The sequence below is a fragment of the Oncorhynchus clarkii genome, chromosome 16, assembly GCF_045791955.1.
Source record: "Oncorhynchus clarkii lewisi isolate Uvic-CL-2024 chromosome 16, UVic_Ocla_1.0, whole genome shotgun sequence".
NCBI lineage: Eukaryota > Metazoa > Chordata > Actinopteri > Salmoniformes > Salmonidae > Oncorhynchus > Oncorhynchus clarkii.
Genome location: NC_092162.1, coordinates 16,908,435 through 16,932,536, shown reverse-complemented (window position 1 = coordinate 16,932,536; position 24,102 = coordinate 16,908,435). Strand labels below are relative to the sequence as shown.

Here is a 24,102-nt window from a genome sequence, read left to right as displayed (position 1 = left end):
TTTTCACCAATTTCTGCATTTCCTCCACTAATTTGAGATCATTTCCGCATTGCCACGTAGGGCTCCACGATATGGGCGAAATCTGGCCCTTATTTTTAACCAAATGTTGCAATTGCGATTTGACTTGTGATTTAGAGCAAAACACTTTGGTGAACTGTTGGAATCATGAAAATATAATTATTATTCTAATTCTATAGTTAAACTATAATAGTGGGCACTTTGAATACAGTGTTTGACATGACGACAAGTAAAAAAAAAAAAAAAGTATTGTTGAAAGGGTAGGAACCAAAATGCTGACAAGTGTTTCCTAAACTTTGGCTTCATTGAATGTTTTCTCTTAGATACTTTCATGTAGCTAACATATTCTTGCTTCACGTATTCCTCTTTGATTTAGAAGATACTTTTGCACAAAAAAAACATGCAGATGTACTGTAGGTCCACAACATCACTTGTATTATCAGGCTGTATAGCTAAATACGCTTGCTCTGATTCATGCATTCATACATTACATTCATTAGCTAGCTAGTGATTAGCATTAGTGATTAACAGCTAACAAGAGTTAGACCCAATTACTAAGAAAGTAAAAACTAGCTGTTTGCAGATGTAAGAAACACAAACGAATAGTGTAATTCTAGAACGCTAGTGGATTTATATTAAGAAGCAAAGTGAAAACGGCATCGTTGTCATCAACATTGTTTCATGTGCTGCATTGACCATGCAGAGGCTGAACGCAAGTGTCTCGTCGTAGAGGATCAACAAATGCGCTCCTTGAGTGTGAGGGGGCATAGCTAGGTCTGTGTGGAAAGCGGTATGGAGAGAGAGAGCGAGAGGGTGACCGAGACCGAGAGGATGTAAAGTCAAAAAATTGACTTTACAAACCAAACATTCAAATAGCGTTATAGAAGGTAAAGTAAAAACCCAAACTGGTCAACCGCCCAGCCCCAGGCCAATCAATGTTTCTCAACGGGACATCAGTAGAACCTGAAGGTCTTGACAAGCGTGATCTCTCCAGGGAGTCATTGGCTGTCAATGTGTTGCATATGTGTTGGGTGTGTGTGTGTGTTAGTATAATAGTGATGCAGGCAAAAATCGATACAGTTACATATCGCAATATTATTTTAGATGATTTTTATGACTCCTCAAGTATCGATTTGTAAAAAGTACACTAGCTGGCGTCAGCCGGCTGTAGTTATTACTCACAGCTCCATGGCCGATGTAAGACTTTTAAACAGGTTAACACTCGAAATGCCTCCGGGCCAGACAGAATACCAGGGCGCGTTCTCAGAACATGCACAGACCAGCTGGCAAGTGTCTTCACGGACATTTTCAACATCTCCTTGTCCCAGTCTGTAATCCCAACATGTTTCAAGCAGACCATCATTGTCCCTGTTCCTCAGAACTCTTAGATAACCTGTCCAAACAACTATGATCCTGTAGCACTCACATCTGAAACCATGAAATGCTTTGGCTGGTCATGACACACATCAACACCATCATCCCAGATACCCTGGACCCACTCCAATTCGCATACCACCCCATCAGATCCACAGATGAAGAAATAACTTTGCACTCCACAATGCTCTCTCCCACCTGGACAAGATGAATACCTATGTGAGAATGCTTTTCATTGACTACAGCTCAGCATTCAATGCCATAGTCCTCTCCAAGCTCATCACCAAGCTCTGGGCCCTGGGACTGAACACCTCCCTCAGCAACTGGATCCTGGACTTTCTGACGGGCTGCCCCAAGGTGGTGAGGGTAGGTAAACAACCCATCTGACCCTCAACACGGAGGCCCTTCAGGGGTGTGTGCTTAGTCCCCTCCTGTACTCTCTGTTCACCCATGACTGTGTGGCCACGCCCAACTCCAAAACCATCATCAAGTTTGCTGACGACACAACAGTGTTAGGCCTGATCACCGACGACGATGATACAGCTTAAAGGGAGGAGGTCAGAGACCTGGCAGTGTGGTGCCAGGACAACAACCTCTCCCTCAATGTCAGAAAGACAAAGGAGCTGATCGTGGACTACGGGAAACAGAGGGACGAGGATACACAGGGCACACACCCCAAACAGAGGGCACACCCCCATACACATCAACAGAGATATAGTGGGGCGGGTCGAGAGATTTAAGTTAATCTGTGCCCACATCACCAAGGAATGAACATGGTCCTTTCCAGGGCCTAAAATTGTATTTTTGGTCCACCAGCCACTGTGGCAGGTAGATAAAAAAATTGACTAGCCAGATTGACCAGTCAGATTTTTTATCAGCCAAAATATTTTTGGCCATACTTACATAAAAAAAATGAACAAAACATACTGATGACCATGCTTTGTAATGTTTCTAAAACAATACATGTATTAGTAAGAAGTAATGTGGTATCTTGTTCAATTTAATAAAACATTTTGTGAACCAAGTCTTTTTACCAAAATATCAGATGAGGCAGAATGTTCAGCTGGCCCTTTAAGGGCAGGGGTTACCGTGGTAACGGGGCCACTCAAGTTGTGTCACTGTGTCTGTGTGAGATTTGGGATCCAACTAGGGCGTCTCTTTGCTATCAGTTAAAGCAGCAAACTAACGTTGAAAAACAACTGAGCTTCTGAACAAAACTATGTAAATAGCCAACAAACACAAGGACAAGACTTTTGACAACTTTTATGTCTGTGCGCAGAGCCTCCAAAAATGAATCTTTCAGCACTTCACTTGGAGCGCACAGCTCTCCTGTCAGGCAGTGTTGCTGCTTGAGGTGGGATATAGGATTTGGATTTCTTTGTGCGAATAGCATCTATGAAACAAAACAGCAGAAATACTTTGATACAGCTACAGCAGCATGTTGTGGTCATACTTGACTTTTGATTATTTGTATTTGTGAATGTAATGCTTGCGCTGTAGAGCCCGGCAAATTGACCATCCGCCAACGTGTCTGGTGAAATATACATTCTTACTGGCCAACACTTAAATACGTACATTTGGCGAGTGGTGGGTGTTAATTTTATGCCCTGGTCCTCTCACACCAGCACAGTCGTGAAGAAGGGGCGACAGCACCTCTTCCCCATCACGAGGTTGAAAAGATTTGGCATGGCTCTCAGATCCTCAAAAGGTTATAGAGCTGCACCATTGAGAGCATCTCAACTGGCTGCAACACCGCTTGGTATGGCAACTGCACCGCCCTTGATCACATGGCGCTACAGAGGGTGGAGCGGATGGCCCAGTAGATCACCTGGTCCGAGCTCCCTGCCATCCAGGACCAGGTTATTTATTCAAATGTTTTATGTATTTTATTTGAACCTTTATTTAACTAGGCAACTCAGTTAAGAACAAATTCTTATTGACAATGACGGCCTAACCCGGCCAAACCTTAACCCGACCCGGATGACGTTGGGCCAATTGTGCGCCGCCCTATGAGTCTCCCAATCACGTCCGGTTATGATACAGCCTGGAAAAGAACCCGGGTCTGTAGTGACGCCTCTAGCACTGAGATGCAGTGGCTTAGACCACTGTGCCACTCTATACCAGGCGGTCAGAGACCTCAGCCACCCAAGCCATAGACCGTTCACTCTGCTACCGCATGGCAAGCAGTACCGGAGCGCCAAGTCACGGACCAAAAGGCACCTGAACAGCTTCTACCCCCAAACTATAAGACTGCTGAACAGTTAATCAAATGGTTCCCCGGACAATTGTATTGAGACTTTTTCACTGACTCTATGTACACTCACTGGACACAACACAACAAAATGTGAAATAAGTCAAGGGGTAGGAATACTTTCTGAAGGCACTGTATATACCCTCAACTACCTCCTCCCCCCTGCACATTAACTCGGTACCGGTACTCCTTGTTTATAGCCTTGTTATTGTTATTTATTGTGTTAATATTATTAACATTTTGGGGGGAAATATTCATACTTTTTAACTGCGTTGTTGGGAAAGGGCTCAGTACTAAGCATTTCCCGGTGAAGTCTACAACTGTTGTGTTCAGCGCATCTGACAAATAGCATTTGATTTGATTTAGCTTGTTCTCCATCTTCTTTTGAAATAGTGAGCCAACATGTTTTCATCTCTTTTATTTTCACGACTGATGAAACACATTTTCTCATGCTCTCTCGTCTCTCTTCGGCAGACATCTAGTCGGCAATATGATTGGAACATCAAATCGGAATAAAATCGCAGTATCGAATCTCGAAACGTATAGAATCGTGAGAATCGCAATACATATCGTATCGTGACATATCGTATCGTGACATATCGTATCGTGACATATCCTATCGGCACTTAAGTATCATGATAATATGAGGTCCCTGTCAATTCCCAGCCCTATCGTATAAATAGACGACAAATCGATTCCAACAAAGCTGTTGTGCTGTTTCTGATGCTAACTCTATTAATAGTACTTTGACGTATTATGGCCTGTTTGGGCTGTTGATACCTGTGTATTGATATGACCTTGCATGTACAGTAAATGAACGACAGAACTTTGATGCATGAGCTCATTTTCATCTCGTTTCCAACTATGTCCTTCAGTGGAATGAATGGGACTTTGAGCCTTGAAATATTCATGCAGCGGAATCAAAGTTGTGGTATTCTGACTTGTCTCCCAGCTTTTACTGTGAACTCGGAAGGCCCGTCTTACCTGCAGTGTGGGAGCTTGTTTTAATGACATGGAAGCACAAAGGATCTGTCTTCTTTAATTATGGAAGAGTGTTATTAGCTCTGCCTCACGGCTCGCTCCCCTTTTCGTTCCCTTCTTTCCCCCTTTGATAGCCCTCCTTTCCTCTCTTCTTTTCAACACCGACTTCATACGGCCCTTTGATTTTCCTCCCCTGTCCTGCACGGAGTAATCCCCGAATCGCATGAGTCACCTCCGCTAAGCAGCCGATGAATGTGTCAGGATGGGTGCTAATGGCGCTCAGCACCCGACGCTAACTCCTTGGCCCTGTTCTCTGGTCTTTAACAGTGTGAATGGATGCTGTGTCACACCACAAGTTGTTGCCAGGCACCCGTTGCTCCTCTTTCAGAATGCACGGGCCTTCATCTGATGAGCTCTAAATTAGGTAAAGAAACCCTCTCTGCCTTAGCTTGCAAATTTGGGGATCCACTGACTAAATATCAACCTTGCAAATTTGATTTAAGATTTAAATCTTACTACAAATGTCACTGAGGTGTTGGTAACAGAACCATGTTGAAAGAGACACGTGGGATGGACAAGGGACGTAAGTAGCGACTACCGCACCATGTTGAAAGAGACACGTGGGATGGACAGGGGACGTCAGTAGAGACTACCGCACCATGTTGAAAGAGACACGTGGGATTGACAGGGGACGTCAGTAGCGACTACCTCACCATGTTGAAAGAGACACGTGGGATGGACAGGGGACGTCAGTAGCGACTACCGCACCATGTTGAAAGAGACACGTGGGATGGACAGGGGACGTCAGTAGCGACTACCTCACCATGTTGAAAGAGACACGTGGGATGGACAGGGGACGTCAGTAGCGACTACCGCACCATGTTGAAAGAGACACGTGGGATGGACAGGGGACGAAAGACACGTGGGATGGACAGGGGACGTCAGTAGCGACTACCTCACCATGTTGAAAGAGACACGTGGGATGGACAGGGGACGTCAGTAGCGACTACCGCACCATGTTGAAAGAGACACGTGGGATGGACAGGGGACGAAAGACACGTGGGATGGACAGGGGACGTCAGGATCGACTACCGCACCATGTTGAAAGAGAGACGTGGGATGGACAGGGGACGTCAGTAGCGACTACCTCACCATGTTGAAAGAGAGACGCGGGATGGACAGGGGACGTCAGTAGCGACTACCGCACCATGTTGAAAGAGAGACGTGGGATGGACAGGGGACGTCAGTAGCGACTACCGCACCATGTTGAAAGAGACACGTGGGATGGACAGGGGACGTCAGTAGCGACTACCGCACCATGTTGAAAGAGACACGTGGGATGGACAGGGGACGTCAGGATCGACTACCGCACCATGTTGAAAGAGACACGTGGGATGGACAGGGGACGTCAGGATCGACTACCTTACCATGTTGAAAGAGACACGTGGGATGGACAGGGGACGTCAGTAGCGACTACCTCACCATGTTGAAAGAGACACGTGGGATGGACAGGGGACGTCAGTAGCGACTACCGCACCATGTTGAAAGAGACGTGGGATGGACAGGGGACGTCAGTAGCGACTACCGCACCATGTTGAAAGAGACACGTGGGATGGACAGGGGACGTCAGTGGCGACTACCGCACCATGTTGAAAGAGAGACACGGGATTGGCAGGGGACGTCAGTGGCGACTACCGCACCATGTTGAAAGAGACACGTGGGATGGACAGGGGACGTCAGTAGCGACTACCGCACCATGTTGAAAGAGACACGTGGGATGGACAGGTGACGTCAGTGGCGACTACCGCACCATGTTGAAAGAGACACGTGGGATGGACAGGGGACGTCAGTAAAGACTACCGCACCATGTTGAAAGAGACGTGGGATGGACAGGGGACGTCAGGATTGACTACCGCACCATGTTGAAAGAGAGACACGTGGGATGGACAGGGGATGGACAGGGGACGTCAGTAGCGACTACCTCACCATGTTGAAAGAGACGTGGGATGGACCGGACGTCAGTAGCGACTACCACACCATGTTGAAAGAGACACGTGGGATGGACAGGGGACGTCAGGATCGACTACCGCACCATGTTGAAAGAGAGACACGTGGGATGGACAGGGGACGTCAGTAGAGACTACCGCACCATGTTGAAAGAGACACGTGGGATGGACAGGGGACGTCAGTAGAGACTACCGCACCATGTTGAAAGAGACGTGGGATGGACAGGGGACGTCAGTAGCGACTACCGCACCATGTTGAAAGAGACACGGGATGCACACGGGACAGGGTAGTGTGTGGGCCTTCGTATGCGTGCTCTACTGTAGCCACAACAGGAATGTTACAGGGGGCTTACCATACAGTACGCCTCACACCAAGCAAGCTGTGATTGGGCTTGACGTAGGGGGCACAGTGGTGAATACTAGGGAAGGCACAGAGGTAGTCGTGGAGGCAGTCTGCCTACCCCAATACAAGGGTCCTAACAAGACAGCACAGGGATAGTAGGGCTTACAGCATTGTCCCATGTATGGGACCTGACCTTACCGGTAAGAGCGGCTTAGATGGAACATGATGTTACTAGAAACCAGGGGGTTCCTTTGACATGTGTCCAGTTCAGATGATCTCATTGGTTTATTTATCCAACAGTAATAAGTGTGCGTCGAAGTTGAACATCATCGATGATTTGACATGGACCAACAACACCCAGGGTCCATCCAATCATGAGTGTGAGTTAGGCCCGAACCCTTATAAAGGAAAGCGATTCCATATCATTTTCATTCAAGGGATGTGTTTCTCTCCATCACATTCGCTCTTCTATGAGCTTAAGCATAATGTGTTCAGTGTGCTAAGAACCTGTTATTCCCAGCCCAGATATTTCCCCCCTCCCTCTGTCATGCTCACAATTACTGCATTTAAACACACTGGCCCAATAGCCGCTCCCTCGCTCTTTCTCTCCTTCCCGACCCATCTTCCATGCAAATTAACTTCAGGCCACTGCTGTTCGCTGCTTGACCGGCAATACATTTGAGTTTTGACAAGCCGTCTGAATTGTCTTTCCCTCCTCCCTTTCATCTGCCTCTCTCTGCGAGCTGCACAGTTGTGCATCATCAACTTGGCCTTGTCTTTATCTGTCTGTCTGTCGTTTCTCTCTGTCTGTCTCTCGTTTCTCTCTCTCTCTGTCTGTCTCTCGTTTCTCTCTCTCTCTGTCTGTCTCTCGTTTCTCTCTCTGTCTGTCTGTCTCTCATTTCTCTCTCTCTCTGTCTGTCTGTCTCTGTCTGTGTCGTTTCTCTCTGTCTGTCTCTCGTTTCTCTCTCTCTGTCTCTCTCGTTTCTCTTTCTCTGTCTCTCGTTTCTCTCTCTGTCTGTCTCTCGTTTCTCTGTCTGTCTGTCTGTCTGTCTGTCTGTCTGTCTGTCTGTCTGTCTGTCTGTCTGTCTGTCGTTTCTCTTTCTCTGTCTCTCTCGTTTCTCTCTCTCTCTGTCTGTCTCTCGTTTTTCTCTCTCTCTCTCTGTCTCTCTCTCTCTCTCTGTCTCTCTCTCTCTCTCTGTCTGTCTCTCATTTCTCTCTCTCTGTCTGTCTCTCATTTCTCTCTCTCTCTCTCTCTCTCTCTCTCTCTCTCTCTCTCTCTCTCTCTCTCTCTCTCTCTCTCTCTCTCTCTCTCTCTCTCTCTCTCTCTCTCTCTCTCTCTCTCTCTCTGTCTGTCTGTCTGTCTGTCTGTCTGTCTGTCTGTCTGTCTCTCTTTTCTCTCTCCCTCTGAGTGCTGTGTGTTATACAATGTGAATGGAGTCTTTCAGTGGCTCTAAACGGCCGCCCTTGGAATGACACCATGAACATGTTGTGTTTTTTCTTTCTTTCTCTGGCTAGTTTGGACACACAGATGGGCTGTAGGTCACAGATGGGCTGTAGGTCACAGATGGGCTGTAGGTCACAGATGGGCACGTGTGTGTGCTTTTGTCCTCTAGCCACAATGGCTTGTAGCTGAAGATGATGGGATATAGAGTGTTTTGCACGTGTTAGTCATGCAAGCGCAAGAGTGACCATCTGATATGCCGGACATGGTGATCGTAACGCCATGGCTTCATTTTGAAACAGTTCCTTTTAAGGCATGTATTAGATCAGATAACTGCTAGAATTGCATCAATGTGTGTTAATAGCCTGAATCTCTATTGATGCCAGATGTACAGATGCCACGATACTTTCTTTAGATCAGCTTTAAAACCATACAACTGGTTTTGTTTCTCTTTCATGAGATACACTTGTTTGCATCATATCTTGTTTTGTGGCTTTAATATCTTTATTTTATATTTATTGGACTATACATCTATATTTGTTTCATTAGGCCTATTATTATTTATTTAGTGTTATACTTCGCTGGTTTTTGGGATATATAACAAAAATCAATACAATACATTACATTTCATAATACTGAAAGATGGCCTGGCTCCCCAGTCCCCTCTCAACCCCCTGAAGCTGCACACAGAAACAAAAAACAGAGACCCCCTATTTTTATTCATTTACAGAGGCACTTAGTGTCTTACTGACGATGGATGCTTACCCGCCATCGCTGCCCTGCCTACTCTTGCAGGGGAGCCATTCGCCCCCCAGACTGCTGGTATGAAAACAGAGCATTGTCATTGTTTCTTGATAACATTTCCCATTCATAACCTAACCTACTCTCTGTTTGACTGGGATTAGACAACAAGTAACTTTCTTTGCCATTTTGCCTTCTCAATTGTCTCAAGGGAAGTCTGACGTTAGTGAATGGTTAGTGTGTTAGTTTTTACGTGATAATGGAGGTCAGAGTTCAACAACATGGGAACAGGGGGGGCTCCACATAACCAGTCCAGTGACCATGATAACACTCCAAGGCCAATGCTACAGGCTCTATTAGGGATGCACACGTCATGCTCCTTAGCTGATTGGTCCTTACTATCCAGGGTCCTTGGAATGTCCCTCCTCCCTACCCAATTGAAGTCAAACTTTAAAATGGTTAGGGTAAGGCTAGGGATTAAGGGTTAGGGTTTAGCCTAGGGACGTCCCAAGGATTCCGGATAGCACTAACCATAGCTGATTGGCTTCAGAGTCTGAGCTCAGAGAGTAGTCGTCAACTGCCAAAGCTCCCATGATGCAACAGACCTGGTTTCACATGAAGGATGCAAGAGCTTCAAAGTGCATATCTAATCAAACAATACAAGCTCCCTGGACCCATGAGCTGTATCAAATACAAGCTCCCTTGACCCATGAGCTGTATCAAATACAAGCTCCCTTGACCCATGAGCTGTATCAAATACAAGCTCCCTTGACCCATGAGCTGTATCAAATACAAGCTCCCTTGACCCATGAGCTGTATCAAATACAAGCTCCCTTGACCCATGAGCTGTATCAAATACAAGCTCCCTTGACCCATGAGTTGTATCAAATACAAGCTCCCTTGACCCATGAGCTGTATCATATACAAGCTCCCTTGACCCATGAGCTGGATCAAATACGTGCTTCCTGGACCCATGAGCTGGATCAAATACGTGCTTCCTGGACCCATGAGCTGGATCAAAACAAGTGCCGCCCATTTAAAAAATGGTATCTCTGCTGATCAGTACTTCACTTATGAGTTCAGGAAAAAGGTAGTTAACTTTAACTGCTTGAAATTGATCAACAACCCTTGATGTCTGCTTACGATTCCTGGTTACCGCACTTGCACAAGTAGTCACTAGCAATGTTCCCTCTAAGGTGCTCACAGCTCCCCTCGGACTGCCGTGCAGATTAAGTATCAGCCCGCGCAGAGAAGCACGATATTGAACTTTACTAAACTTTCTAGAGATTTCCCCTTTAGTCAACACTACGTTTTGATCTGCTGTGGGAATTGTGCTCGAATCAATGCAATATTAACCACTTTCAATCTAACATACAGTACATGCAAAACTAACTGTGCAACAGATTTTCTTGTAGGCAGAACGTATTGGAGTAGGATTCTATTGCATTGACATGTATGACTCAGGCCCGTACTCTAGACAGAACGGTGCGTCATAACCAATCAGAGCTGCAGTAGGCCCAAATGCAAATGGCCATTGCCATATATCGATCTGTGCCATTCACTTTGAACTGGATTGCCTGAGCGGTCGTGAGTAGATGCTTGTTTTGAGGTCAAAGCGAGAGCTGCATGTAGCCACCTGTGCACATTTGTTCATATTGTTTGCTAGTTAGTGAGTTATTAGCCCAGTTATAGCTCATTTCTAGTAAACAGTGGTTGCTTCCAACAAGAGCACAGAATGTGTACATTTCTAGCCATCTTTGAAAAGCGAGTCAGGTAAATAGCTTTTTTATCTCTTAGTGTTGTATTTTGAGACGGTCTTGAATAAACCAAGTAGCCTATAGGCAGAGGGTAGCCTAATTTGTCTGATTCTCTGTAATAATGGTATAGGAATAATATATATCACTTTTTTTTTTCATAAAAAAACAACATTTTCTGTCACCTCCTTGTCTGAAGGACAAGTGGATGAACAGGTTAGTGTCAAGTCCTACATGTTTTTTTCTTTCTTTCAAAAGTCTCATGGAATGTAGGGCTACAGAACATTAAACACATTGGCTGCTACGGTAGGCTGAATGATAGAACAGCTATTTCCATGTTAAAATGTTATGGGATGCATTTTCTCCATTGTTTTTATAGTAGGCCACTCTGGCAGGCCTACGTTATGATAAAAAAAGCCACAGTAGCCTACTTGGCCACTGTTAAAACTGTAACTTAAAGTGGGTACAGCCTCAGTGTTCACAGTAAACATGCGCCGGAAGTTGCACAGAATTTTCACCATGTTCAAGTTGCCGCTCAGCAGACCTGAAATTTGCTCAGTGACAGAATTTTTTTTTAGGGAACATTGGTCACTAGCCATAATTGGTCCATCGCAGCATATGCTATTTCCAGTCACCCTGCTGCTAGATATCTTAATATGTTTGGCCCTGCACAGCTCCGTCTCAAGCCCTGCATGCAAGGGGCATATCCCTCGAGGCAGGATCTGATCTCTTCAATCCCCACCATCAGTCACTGAACCATGTGACAGGCCAGTGAATTACCTTCACAACATCAAAGCCTTGCCACCAGAGAAGGGGCCTTTTCAGGCGGGGAGAACTTGGGGCCCACCGAGTCTAGCCCCAAGGTGTTTTCAGTTGAAACAGACACACCTTGTACCTTATGCTCATGCGATCCGATGTTATCCTCTTGGCAGGGGTGTGATATTTTTCCCCACAACCCAACACCTTCCTTAGTCAGTAGCGAGGAAACGAATCCCCACAAAAAGTATAGCCGTCTTGTAACCAGGAATCTCGTAACCTGCAGAGGCACTCTCTTGGAAATGTTAAAAGGTAAAGACTGTCTGTTAAACTGCAGCTTGGGTTGCACTTGTGATTGATTGCTATGCGTGGAGAGTGAGCTGCTTGGAAAGGAAGCAGAGTTACTGTTGCTATCGTGTTCACGCGAGCAGGGAGGGCCTCTTTCCTCAGATTCGAGATAATGTCGTGCACAGACTATGCATCAAGGCCTACTATTTCGAAAGGTCTGCTTTGTGTTAGACTTCAATGAAATCGATTGAGAGGGCGGCCACAGATCACTTTGAGAGAAGTAAGCTGTTTTCATAGGGAGCGTTTAACAGCTTCCTACAGTGTAGAGTATGATGAGTCTAAAGGTTGCAGGGCGCGACCTCGTGCCCCTAGGCTTGTCTCAGGTCAGCTAGATTGTCATCGTAAGGATCTGTCAGGGTGAACAGGACACAAACCTTTTGAAGTCGCCCTGATGACATCACCCTCCACGTTCTTTTTCTCAGAACCGATTGAGGCTGGATTCCGTTGACGCTGAGGTCGTCGAGTACACTTAGCTTTTATCCCAAGGCCTACTGTTCTCTCCCACAACTCCTCCCCTGTCCTGGGCTCCACTCTCATGTGTGTTGACGAGTAGCCTTGGGAGGATTCCACATCCACATGTCTTATCGCGGAGAGACCTGAACTCCCTCTTTATCTTGTCGTCTTGCCCTTTTTTGAAGTTGTGAATTATTGCAGAGTCGAGAGCCGGTTCAAATGAAAGTACCAAGTTCTATTTCTAGACCACAGATTCGAGCCAGAAAGAAGCTCAGAGCACAGTTGACCTTGTTTGATATATGCTGTTGTCAGTGCTGGCCCCATTATAGCTTAGGTCATTGTTAATGGTTGTCCTCCTTTTTCAACGGACCCATTTGCAGCCTATAGAACCAGTGCGTCAGACGCATCTGCTGTGTTTAGGAAATTAAATTAGTATGATCAAGAAAATGCATGACACATAATAGTGGGATAGGAACCAGGTGTCAGCTTTCCGTGCTGCACCCCATGTTCCATTGCTTGTCATCTGCAGGGAGAACAACATTAGCTAAAGTAGATTTACATCTCTATAGAAACTAGTATGATTTCTTCTGTTTGTTCTGAAGTACCGTCAGGTCTACCTCTGAAGCAACCGTCTGGTACACAAACATAACCTCCTTTTGCAATACTGTGTAACCTGATGGTTTACCATGGCACCCGTTTATGCTTTGGTACGAGGACGTTGTTATTGTTTACGTTTCAGAAGGTTAGTTGTACACTGAGTCTACCAAACATTAGGAACACCTTACTAGTATTGAGTTGAGAGCAGGTGTTCTCAATGTTTTGTCTACTCAGTGTATATCTCAGGCCTAGCCTTAATTAGACAGAGGTCTCTACAGATGGACAACCTGGACATGTACATGATATTGCTATGAGTGCAAAAATTGCATGAGCATACAATCGTTTGCCACATTATCAAAAGAATAACACGCGTCTCCACGTACACAAGCTATTGCGTTTACCAGCACACAAGTGCACCTACATTCTCAAATAGTGCACACTCACCATACAGACACTACACATACTCTGTATTTCTGTTGTTCTGCGTCAATACGGAAGTGCCCATCGCCGTGTTTGGCAAGGAAGCTGTACCCAGTGTTCAGTAGTCCGCAGCAGCGAACGCACACTTGGCAGGCGTCGTGAATCCGCAGCTTGAGCGAGTCACTGTACTAACGAACCCCACGGTGCCCGGCACAGCCATACACATACGCCCAGCTGCAGATGTCAGATGGCGAGGGAGCAGGTAACTGTCCCAATCCAATACGGAAGCTACTCATCCCTGACAAGTCAGTCTAAACAGCAGCCGGCAGGGAGATTCCTATCTACGTTGGATAGAGTTATAAGCCTGTAGCTTCAGCTTATCAGCTTAGAACATGGATGCACTGTAACTGTAGCTACAGACCGCGAGTGCCTTTGGCAGTAGGATACTTTGATCGCTTTCTTAATAGGCAGAGCTTTCTTATTGTATCTTTTAATGGCAGAACCCCTCTTAGCAGATCGACTCAGCTCTAGCAGAGGGCATTATAGGACCTCTCTTTTTATTGCGTGAATTGTTCCCTCCCTTCAATCCCAAGGTGCTACCTTTTTTTATTTTCGTTGTTTTGTTTTTTTCGATAGCTCTCAGCAGGGGAAGAAGCCCACAAGCTAATTCACGACTTTCAGTCTGACAAAGGCGGCCTTTCACAGGGCTGATGTGAGAACAGGGGAGTTGGCACTGTCCGCCTCATTCTGAAAGTAAAGCACCCGAGACTTGACTTTGAAGCCTGTGTCTTTTACCAGAAGACAGGCCCTCCTCTCCTTGACTCAATAGGGTGCTCAGCCCTCCAGCTCTTCCTGCTTTTCACTTTGCTCTGTCCCTGTATTCCTCCATCTATCTGGTCTTTTAACACCACTGGTGTTGGTGGATAGTCTGACTCTTGTCACATACTGTCTGTGACAAGAGGGGTGGAGGAATTAAACCCACCCTGTTCTCATATGCTGCTCGCCTCGTCATGAACACATGGTGGAGTTATTCTCAGTGAGCTGGGTGCAGTCCTTTTTCACGGCATGTCTGACCTCTATTCCTCAACTACACCCACCCCCCCACCACCAACCACACCCACCCACACAGATACACAAACAACCATCCACCCCAAAAGTACCCCCCCCCCCCCCCTCCCTCCAGGTCTTTGTCTACAAGCCCATGAGGCCCTCTGAGCAAACATAGCACCCGACCCCTGACCCTGTCTAATCAGGCACAAATTAGGCATGTCGAGAGGACGCCCCCCTACCTCCAACACCCCACTCCCACCATCCCATTTCCACAGGAGCAGCTCTTGCCATGAGGGAGGGATTCCCCCACCCCCACACAAACAGGCATGCATGCACGCACAGACACACACACTCATATACACACACACACACATACACAGGCACACACACACGCCCTCCTCCCGGCACTTCCCTTCGAATAGGACCGTAATGACATTAACAGCTTCCTCCTCCCGGTGAACCGTGGAACAGTTTCCACTCTGTGCCCATTCCTTCTTCTCCTCTCTTTTTTCCCTCTCCTTCCTCCTCTCAGAGTTCCATGTCTTTCATTTTTTTTTGGCCCAATTAACTAAGAGTAATGCAAACGACGCTGTAAAGGCCCGGGATCTACAACAACAGGAGTCCTGTTTTCACAAGAGCTGATTACATAATCAGATTACACCCCATATCTAAGAGCCCAGATCTGAAATCCCAGGCCCCAGCCAGCTAGCTCGCTGTGCTACTTTTCCCTTAAGACTTACCCCCACACCAGTGGGCCGCCAGGGTTTTATGTTAATGTGCGCTCTAGTGTTATCAACGACCTCTTTATCGTTCAAGATTGTTGCTCTGTGAGAAGGTGTTGGAAGTTCACGGTTAGCCATTGTTATGTAAATGCCAGCTGAAAAGTACCAGTGGCCTGAGACACAGATGCCGGGCCCGCGACACAGATGTCGGCCCACGTCGACAGAAACAGAAAAGTCTGGTGTAAATCCTCAGCAAACATGCAGGAATGTCTATTTCCGAACACGTTGTTGTTCTGCGTAGCACAGTCTGTGGCCCCATTAAGCAGGCTTTGCATGGGCCACAGATACGACCGCAGGCAACAGGTATGGCGGACATTAGCAGCAGATTAGAGCAGAGTACTACAGGCGGTAGGGAGATTGAGAACATGCGTGTTAATGCTTGCCCCTGGAGCTTGGAGCTACAGTAACATGGCGCTATTACAGGAGAGAAGCACGGAGAGGGGAGATCCATAGAGAGAGCTGTGTCGTGTCTGTTGTTTGGAGCTGTGTTGTGCTGTAAATATATGGGGGAAACCTATAGTAGACACGTTTAATGTCTGCATGCGGGACATAGTCTTGTTAGAGAGTAGAAGAGAGTAAGAGTCTTGTCCCTATTCGTCTGTGTACTGCCTTCCTTGCACTGTTTGTTTTCCATATGCTTGTATCCCTCCCCTCCCACTGTGCTGTACCTCCACTCCTTCTCGCCCTCTTCTGAACAATCGTCTGTTTATTTCTCACAGGGCGGAGGCCAACGGTCACACAGAACAAACTACAGGCCTGGGGATATCATTAACCTCCACACACAACAGGATACTGGTAGGTTTTACTGGCTGCTTCTCGCCCCCTATAGCTATATGCGGTATGTCTGTGTACTGTACGCACACATACATGCACACGGATGTAGAGGTCTGCGCAGGACTGATTTCTTCATCCGCTCCAGCAAGAATTGGTCCCGAACCCGACCGCAGTCCCGCAAATGTTATTTTAGGCATACTGTATGTGATGCAGCTGGCTTGGCAGCCATAGTCTTAGCAATTTTGCACCTTATAGGCAATATCAAAATGTGCCAAAAAATAGGTTAAGTTACCAGAGATTCTCACGTGGCCCACTACACGACATGGCCAAAAGGATGTGGACACCCCTTCAAATTAGTGGTTTTAGCTATTTCAGCCACACCCATTGCTGACAGGTGTATAAAATCGAGCACAAAGCCATGCAATCTCTATAGACAAACATTGGCAGTAAAATGGCCTTACTGAAGAGCACAATGACTTTTAACGTGGCACCGTCATAGGATGCAACCTTTCGGACAAGTCAGGTTGTCAAATTTCTGCCCTGGTCAACTAAGTGTGGTTTTTGTGAAGGAGCAACAACGGCTCAGCCGCGAAGTGGTAGGACACACAAGCTCACAGAACGGGACCGCGAGGGCTGTCCTTGGTTGCAACACTCACTACCGAAGCAACATCAGCACAAGAACTGTTCGTCAGGAGCTTCATGAAATGGGTTTCCATGGCCGAGCAGCTGCACACAAGCCTAAGATCACCATGCACAATGCCAAGCATCAGCTGGAGTAGTGTAAAGCTCACCGCCATTGGACTCTAGAGCAGTGGAAACACCTTCTCTGGAGTGATAAATTACTCTTCACCATTTTTATTTATTTATTTAACTAGGCAAGCCCGTTAAGAACAAATTATTTTTTACAATGACGGCCTACCCGGGCCAAAACCAGACGATGCTGGGCCAATTGTGCTCCGCCTTATGGTACTCCCAATCACGGGCAGATGTAATGGAGCCTGGATTTGAACCAGGGACTGCAATGACGCCTCTTGCATTGAGATGCAGTGCCTTAGACTGCTGCGAATCTGGGAATGTGTATGTGACCATTACAATTTGATTTGATTTGTCCCAACATCTAGTGGAAAGCCTTCCCAGAAGAGTGTAGGCTGTTGTAGGAGCAAGGGGGGGGGGGGGGGTTCTTCATTCTTCACGACTGTCTTGGTGTGTTTGGACCCTTCTAGTTTGTTGTTGATGTGGACACCAAGGAATTTGAAGCTCTCAACCTGCTCCACTACAGCCCCGTTGATGAGAATGGGGAAGTGCTCGGTGCTCCTTTTCCTATAGTCCACAATCATCTCCTTATTCTTGGTTACGTTGAGGGATAGGTTGTTATTCTTGCACCACCCGGACAGGTCTCTGACCTCCTCCCTATAGGCTGTCTCGTCATTGTCAGTGATCAGGCCTACCACTGTTGTGTCGTCAGCAAACTTAATGATGGTGATGGAGTCGTGCCTGGCCATGCAGTCGTGGGTGAACAGGGAGTACAGGAGGGGACTGAGCACGCACCCCTGGGGAGCTCCAGTGTTGAGGATCAGCGTGGAAGATGTGTTGCTACCTACCCTCACCACCTGGGGGCGGCCCGTCAGGAAGTCCAGGATCCAGTTGCAGAGAGAGGTGTTTAGTCCCAGGTTCCTTAGCTTAGTGATGAGCTTTGAGGGTAGTATGGTGTTGAACGCTGAGCTGTAGTCAATGAATAGCATTATCACATAGGTGTTCCTTTTGTTCAGGTGGGAAAGGGCAGTGTGGAGTGCAATAGAGATTGCATCATCTGTGGATCTGTTTGGGCGGTATGCAAATTGGAGTGGGTCTAGGGTTTCTGGGATAATGGCGTTGATGTGAGCCATTACCAGCCTTTCAAAGCACTTCATGGCTACGGACTCAATCAGGGACATGTTGAAAATGTCAGTGAAGACACCTGCCAGTTGGTCAGCACATGCCCGGAGCACACGCCCTGGTAATCTGTGTGCTCCTTGCAGCCTTGTGAATGTTGACCTGTTTAAAGGTCTTACTCACGTCGGCTACGGAGAGCGTGATCACACAGTCGTCCGGAACAGCTGATGCTCTCATGTATGCCTCAGTGTTGCTTGCTTCGAAGCGAGCATAGAAGTAATTTAGCTCGTCTGGTAGGCTCGTGTCACTGGGCAGCTCGTGGCTGTGCTTCCCTTTGTAGTCTGTAATAGTTTGCAAGCCATACCACATCGGACGAACAATAAGACAACCGTTTCCAAGTAGCTTAAGCTGCGGGACAAAAATATATTTTAATTTGAATGTTGTCTGTCTGACCTCCCGTCCGCTTCCGCACTGCGAGGGGTCAGCCCTCTACACAGATGCACACAAACATATGTGTACACACACACACACACACACACACACACACTCTCTCTCTCACATACTCAGGCAGTATAACTTATAGCCCAGTCTACAGTGAGATGTATCGACCCTCACTGATCGAATGCCAAGTGTTTCCAAATAGCGTCTTATGCTGCCTTCATCCTAATGTGAAAATATGTACGATTCTCTGTCTCTGTCTCTCCATCTGTCTCTCTCTCTCTGTCTCTCTCTCTGTCTCTCTCTGTCTCTCTCTGTCTCTCTCTCTGTCTCTCTCTGTCTCTCTCTCTCTCTGTCTCTCTCTGTCTCTCTCTGTCTCTCTCTCTCTCTGTCTGTCTCTCTCTCTCGGTGCCTCTCTCTCTCTCGGTGTCTCTCTCTCTCTCTCTCTCTCTCTCTCTCTCTCTCTCTCTCTCTTTCCAGAATGGCGTGTGTGTTTGCAGTGTGGTGTTAAAGTCAGGGTCCTGATATTAACGGTAACTGTTCCCACCAGCCCAGTGCAGGAAATCAAAGAGGCACATTCCCAGCATTCCATGGTGTGTCCCAGAGCCGGGGCCTTGTGTGTCTGCCCAACTCACGCCCCCTACTCCCACACTGGAATATGGGAATATTATGGGATCACTGTGTCTAGGGATACATAAATCCAAATGCCCTGTCTAGTGTATGTGTTTTTGTTGTGACCGGCATTGCAATTTAAGACCTTTCACTTTGCGTCACGATACAATGTCTGGTGGAACTGTAGTAAACATTAAGACAGGACAGTTTCGAACTATAATGCAGGTTGTGGTTGAATTTGGACATTCGTGTCCTACGTGGACTTTTCTCTTCATGAGTTGAATTTGAATTGAATATGCTAGGTGTTAGCTTTTCACCTGGCTACCACAACCAGCTGACATCCAGCGTGATTATTTCCGAGCCAATTAAAAGCATTAACGTAGCTGGGCGTGGTCAAACACTTTTTGGACCACACCCGACTTGAATGCGCAGTTACTGAAGATTCTGAGCTTTAGCACCTTAGTGTTGTACACCACCTGACTGCAATAGTAATGAGGGAACATGACAAGACCAAAAGGCTCTTTGCTAATTTTTATATACGATGTGTGAATATGTTGTAAAGACCTCCTATATATATATTCTGTAAAAGCACATGGATGTGTGTGAAACGCATAATCCGAAACGTATGTATGTGAAAACGTGCCTTTGGAATTTTGTCCAACTTTTAGTAGCCTAGTCAAGGATTCACCATGCAATATATTGGCACACTTCACTGGTTACAGACCAAGCGGAATGACCTAGACCTTGATTTTGGAGGTTCAAAATATCCCCCTGGTGGCCAAGTTGACCTATTTTTAATTGGCTGATGTGGGATTTGTTACAGAGAGAAAGTTTAAACCTTAGGTTTAAGTAAGTTGTCGTTAGTATGGCTCCACAGAGTTGAAATGGAATTGAACTCAACCCTGGTTATAATGCCGGTCTGACAGTGTTTTTGTTACTGGATGTTGTTGGAGCTCCTCTCCTCTCCCTCTCCCTCTTCCTCTTCCTCTTCTTCCTGTTAGGTAGAGGCGTATGCAGCAGCCCCCGGAATCCCAGAGTCCCATTGCTGGGTTTCAGGCGAACATTCTTAACACCTCATGAATCTCACCTGTTGCGGCAAGGCTGCTGCTGACAAAGTCTGCAGTGTTTGTGCACACATGTACGTGTCGTGCACACGCGCTAACGTTCATACACACACGCATCGCCCGCATGTGTCATGCACACCCACTTAGGCCTACAGTCAAACATGTGGTTTCCATATGTTGGATGTGTTTGATACCGTTCCATTTATTTCATTCCAGCCAATACAACGAGCCTTCCTCCTATAGCTCCTCCCACCAGCCTCTTCTGACTCATACACACGGCACGTACGAGCGCTCTCACACACACACACTCACACACACACACACACATGCACGCATGCCCATCGCACACACACACACACACACACACACACACACACACACACACACACACACTCTCTCAGCAGCAAGATTGGTGCAGAATTGAAATGATTGAGCTCATTCTTTGATAGATAATCTGTTGGGCTCCATTATTCAAACAAAGTTAATCCCGAAATGAATACTGGTGCTGGGCAAATAATCAATCCACTAAATAAGGAATCATATTATAACAGACAGACAGACAGACAGAGAGATAAACAGACAGACAATCTGGCTACAGTTGAAGTCAGAAGTCTACATACACTTATGTTGGAGTCATTAAAACTCGTTTTTCAACCACTCCACAAATTTCTTGTTAACACTAGTCGGTTAGGACATCTACTTTGTGCATGACACAAGTAATTTTTCCAACAATTGTTTACAGACAGATTATTTCACTTATAATTCACTGTATCACAATTCCAGTGGGTCAGAAGTTTACATGCACTAAGTTGACTGTGCCTTTAATAAACAGCTTGGAAAAGTCCAGAAAATTATGTCATGGCTTTAGAAGCTTCTGATAGGCTAATTGACAAAATTTGAGTCAATTGTAGGTGTACCTGTGGATGTATTTCAAGGCCTACCTTCAATCTCAGTGCCTCTTTGCTTGACATAATGGGAAAATCAAAAGAAATCAGCCAAGACCTCAGAAAAACAATTGTAAACCTCCACACATCTGGTTCATCCTTGGGAGCAATTTCCAAATGCCTGAAGGTACCACGTTCATTTGTACAAACAATAGTGCGCAAGTATAAAGAACATGGGACTATGCAGCCATCATACCGCTCAGGAAGGAGACGCGTTCTGTCTCCTAGAGATGAACGTACTATGGTGCGAAAAGTGCAAATCAATCCCAGAACGACAGCAAAAGACCTTGTGAAGATACTGGAGGAAACGGGTACAAAAGTATCTATATCCACAGTGAAACGAGTACTATATCGTGTATAACCTGAAATGCCGCTCAGCAAGGAAGAAGCCACTGCTCCAAAACCACCATAAAAAAGCCAGACTACGGTTTACAACTGCACATGGGGACAAATATTTTACTTTTTGGAGAAATGTCCTCTGGAACAAAAATAGAACTGTTTGGCCATAATGACCATCGTTATGTTTGGAGGAAAAAGGTGGAGGCTTGCAAGCCGAAGAAGGGACTGCTGCACTTCACAAAATAGATGTAATCATGAGGGAGGAAAATTATGTGGATATATTGAAGCAACATCTCAAGACATCAGTCAGGAAGTTAAAGCTTGGTCACAAATGGGTCTTCTAAATGACCCCAAGCATACTTCCAAAGTTGTTGCAAAATGGCTTAAGGACAACAAAGTCAAGGTATTGGAGTGGCCATCACAATGCCCTGACCTCAATCCTATAGAGTATTTGTGGGCAGAACTGAAAAAGCTTGTGCGAGCAAGGAGGCCTACAAACCTGACTCAGTTACACCAGCTCTGTCAAGGCTCTCTGGAAGGCTACCCAAAACGTTTGACCCAAGTTAAACAATTTAAAGGCAATGCTACCAAATACTAATTGAGTGTATGTAAACTTCTGACCAACTGGGAATGTGATGAAAGAAATAAAAACTGAAATAAATCATTCTCTCTACTATTATTCTGACATTTCACATTCTTAAAATAAAGTGGTGATCCTAACTGACAGGGACTTTTTACTAGGAGTAAATGTCAGGAATTGTGAAAAACTGAGTTTAAATGTATTTGGCTAAGGTGTATGTAAACTTCTGACTTCAGCTGTACATGATGATTTATAACAAGGGTAGGCAACTAGATTTGGCCACTGTCTGAGTGGCTGGTCGAGGGACCGGAACATAATTATAATAATTTGTACACTGCAAATTCACCACAACTAAACCCAAATTGTATTTGAAAATGACAATTTCATACCTTAATTACATTGAGACACAGGCACGTCTCTTTTTACATTTTTATTCGTGGGAATACTTCGGAACAGATTTCCTCAATTAAACACATTTTCAGCTGAATTCCTGGTGATTTTGCAGTTTTCTTTTTAACAAAGAAAGTTTTTACCAGACTTTTGGCCCCCCGGCTGCCATTTGCCGACCCCTGACCTATAACCTATATATGACCTCTAACTGTTTAAGTGTACAGTATTTGGGTAAAGAGAGTGATGCATCTTCTGATTTATGCCAACAGGCCTGGTATGGAGACAAGCAGCTTACTTTTTCACAGAAAATAAACTGAAGAGCATTCCAACCTGGACAGAATATTGTAAAGGCCTGGTATTGAACACGAGGCATTGTACTGTTAACTTGTCAGCGACAGCCTGGCATCATGCTTTAGATTCACCCTTTGTGTGTGTGTGTGTGTGTGTGTGTGTGTGTGTGTGTGTGTGTGTGTGTGTGTGTGTGTGTGTGTGTGTGTGTGTGTGTGTGTGTGTGTGTGTGTGTGTGTGTGTGTGTGTGTGTGTGTGTGTGTGTGTGTGTGTGTGAACGTGCAGACCTATACATGACCCATGGCAACAGGCACTGGAGGCACTGTGGATCAATGTCGTTTAGCTAATCGATAGATACCCTACCGTCTGGTCTCCTTAAACTGCTCCACAGTGACCCCATATTATAAAAAGTGTTACCGCACTATAAACAGTGTCGAAACAGCAGGTGGACATGAACAAGGCTCTAATATGCCTGATATATCTCATGGTGGTCACTATGAAACGCTGCCTTTTACCGTAATAATCATGCTTAATGGATTCCATCCAACAGATTCCAACATTTCAAATAAATGATTTTAGTTTCCTACCACGACACAGGGGTTCTTTTTTTCACCACAAAATTGGTCACACTTCTGATCCTAGCAAGAGAATGTCACCATGGCAATGTGGTTGTGTAATATAATTGGATGACCCGTGTTGTAGGTAGGATACAGCAATTTACTTAAACAAAACATAATGCTGTACCAGCCAGAGGAGGCTGGTGGGAGGAGCTATAGGAGGACAGGCTCATTGTAATGGATGGAATTTAATAAATGGAACGCAGTCCAACATGTGGTTTCCATATGTTTGATAATACCGTTCCATTGATTCCATTCATTCTTTACAATAAGCTAATAATCCTCCTATAGCTCATTCCACCAGCCTCCACTGGTACCAGCCTAACATTTACTAGCAACACTTCCTATGTTGGTGTTTTTCTATTGCTTTTGTAGGCTAATGGTGCTGGGTTTATCAAGGACATAATAGCATACGGCCTCAGTGAACTGCTGTATAGCTGAGATGTTGTCTATAGGCATGTATCTGTCCTTCTAGATCCCCTGTATGTTTGGCTTTGGGTTCCTGTGTGGTCCAAACAGCTTACTGTGTGTACGCTGGTCTTACCTTCCCTTATGTGCGGATGTGTGTGTGCGTGTCTGTGTCGTGCAGGTTCTTGCTTCGACCCTGCTCTAACACAGCACATTTTGCTAATGAGCTACTCACCAGGCTCTGATTAGCTGAACCAGGTGTGTTAGAACAGAGCAGGATCTCCAGCCTGCCTACTGCAGCTCTTCAGGCAGAGGGTTGCCCCAGCCACACCCCTCTCCTCTCCCCCTTTCACATGCTCACGCAGATCACACAGAGCAGGATCTCCCAGTAAGGGCAGGTCAAAGCCACCCATGCACATACTCTCTCACACACACACACACACCTCTTTCAAGTCACACAC

General features: G+C 46.0%; 1 protein-coding gene across 2 annotated transcripts in view; it reads left to right on the top strand.

Moving 5' to 3' along the window:
* LOC139368051 (thyroid hormone receptor alpha-B-like) overlaps positions 1 to 24,102 on the top strand; it is a 149,157-nt gene that overhangs the window by 56,268 nt on the left and 68,787 nt on the right. For both annotated transcript variants that reach the window (XM_071106586.1, XM_071106585.1), the window contains one exon: positions 16,035 to 16,110. The gene's annotated coding sequence lies outside the window, so the exon portion shown is untranslated. The remainder of the gene's footprint in view (positions 1 to 16,034; positions 16,111 to 24,102) is intronic.